The following is a 2,615-nucleotide window of genomic DNA, read 5'->3' as shown; positions in this document are numbered from 1 at the left end:
GTCTCCATATATCCACTAATTCCAATATATCCATGACATTCCTGATTTCCTTAAGTGCCTGAGGGTGATAGTTTGTAGTGTGATTTCCTTTCCGGTCCATAGAGGTATTTAAGACCGTATTAAAATCTCCCACTATAATAATAGAGTCTAGTGTTGCTTGTAGAGTTGATACATTCTTATATATATTGTCAAAGAAGCTTGGATCATCATTATTCGGACCGTATAGGTTAATAAGCCATATATGTTTATTGTCCAATAACATATTTAAAATAATCCATCTACCTTGAGGATCTGTTTGGACAAGTTGCACATTTGGATCAAAGTTATTATTAATTAAAACCATCACCCCTTTTGAATTTCTTTGCCCATGGGAGAAATATATTTCGCCCCCCCAGTTCTTTTTCCACAAAACTTCATCTAAAACTGTTGAATGGGTTTCCTGTAAACAGTAGATATTATAATCCTTCTCTTTTAGCCAGGTAAATACTGATCGTCTTTTCTTATTATCTGCTAAGCCATTACAATTGTAACTGGCTATACTTATTTCACCACTTACCATAATGAGACACACCTTTCAATTATTTTTATCAAAATATATGTTTGTAAACGTCCTGTTAAAAAGTAGCATAATGATTGAGTGTCTATATAGTTGTACCATGACATTTGCATCTCCACTAAGCAAACCTCCAATTGGTCCCCACTATTTGTCACGACTTCCGCCGAAGTCGGCCCTTCTCCTTGTTCCGGTGGTGTTTGGCGGTCGACGTCGCCGGCTTTCTAGTCGCCATCGATCCACTTTTCAGTTTCGTTTTGTTTTGTCTGTATTATCCACACCTGTTTTCAATTCCCCCATCATGTTCCCTATTTAACCCTCTTGCTTTCATTTCTGTTTTGTCCGTGATTGTTTATTACGTTAGTGGTTGTTGTTAGTTCTGTTTTTTCCCTTTGTGGATTTTTTGCTGTATTTTGAGTAAACGTTTTATGTTTCGCTCGAACACCTGTGTCCTGCATTTGACTCTGGTACTTCGCTACACACAACCCTGACAGAATCACGGACCGGACTTCAAATGGAGTCAGCAGGCACAGCCAGCCCCTCTATCCAAGTCGAGGAGCAAGTTCAACAGCACGCGACCATGTTACACAGTTTAGGGACTGCCATGGATCGCGTGCTGCAGACAATGGACCGATGGGAGAGAGGAGGTCTCCCGGTAAATCAGACCCCATCAACACCACCCGCGCCTATCTTTATTCCACCGGTCATCCCTCCATCTTCAGGACCCAGTGGGATTCGGCTCTCGCTCCCAGGAGCGTATGACGGTACAGCAGCCGGGTATCAGGGGTTCCTCCTACAGTTGGAATTATACCTGGGAACTGTTCATCCGACCCCTTCAGGACGAGAGAAGGTGGGCGCCCTCATCTCCTGTCTGACTGGTAAGGCCCTGGAGTGGGCCAACGCCATCTGGGGAAGAGAGGGACAAACACTGGACAACTATGATGACTTCTCTCGCCGCTTCCGGGCGGTCTTTGATCATCCACCTGAAGGGAGAGCGGCGGGAGAGCGTTTGTTCCATCTCAGACAGGGGATGAGGAGCGCTCAAGATTTCGCCTTGGACTTTCGTACTCTGGCCGCCGGTGCGGGATGGAATGAGCGGGCCCTGATCGATCACTACAGGTGTAGTCTACGAGAGGACGTTCGTAGGGAGTTAGCCTGCAGGGACACCACTCTTAACCTGGACCAGCTGGTGGACTTATCTATCCGGCTGGATAACCTGTTGGCCTCCCGCGGACGTCTAGATCGGGGTCCGCCCGTTCCATTACCCAGCCCCTTGGATCCTACACCGATGGAGTTAGGAGGGGCTGCTAGTAGGGGGACAGGAGGGAGGACCACTCCATGCACCAACTGTGGACGCAGAGGACACACTGCTGTCCGGTGCTGGGGTGTTTCTCCTGGAAGTCGAGGTAGCAGGCGGAGCACTGATGGGTCATCTCCGGTGAGTAGGCACATAATTCACCCAGAGTCTTCTGTTGCGCACATGTGGTTACATATAGAATTTCCTGAGTTTTCCTCGCATCCTCAGCATAAGGCGCTAGTAGATTCAGGCGCAGCTGGGAACTTTATTGATCGCTCTTTAGCACATAGATTAGGGATCCCTATTATTCCTGTTGATGTTCCCTTCCCTGTACATGCCTTAGATAGTCGTCCTTTGGGGTCGAGCCTGATTGGGGAGGTCACAGCGCCCATCGCTATGAGAACGCAGGGGGATCACGAGGAGAGAATTAGTCTCTTTTTGATCGATTCTCCTGCGTTTCCTGTTGTGTTGGGTCTTCCCTGGTTGGCCTCTCATGATCCGATTATTTCGTGGCAACAGAGGACTCTCAAGGGATGGTCCTGTCAGTGTTCAGGTAGATGTGTAGGTGTTTCCTTAGGTGCCACTACGGTGGAGAGTCCAAACCAGGTTTCCAACATGCACATTCCTCCCGAATATGCCGATTTGGCACTCGCCTTCTGTAAGAAGAAGGCGACTCAATTACCACCCCATCGACCGGGGGATTGTGCGATAGATCTCTTGGTAGACGCTAAACTTCCCAGGAGTCATGTGTATCCTCTGTCACAG

Source organism: Salvelinus fontinalis, chromosome 3 (assembly GCF_029448725.1).
Source record: "Salvelinus fontinalis isolate EN_2023a chromosome 3, ASM2944872v1, whole genome shotgun sequence".
Lineage (NCBI taxonomy): Eukaryota > Metazoa > Chordata > Actinopteri > Salmoniformes > Salmonidae > Salvelinus > Salvelinus fontinalis.
This window is presented reverse-complemented; position numbering follows the sequence as displayed.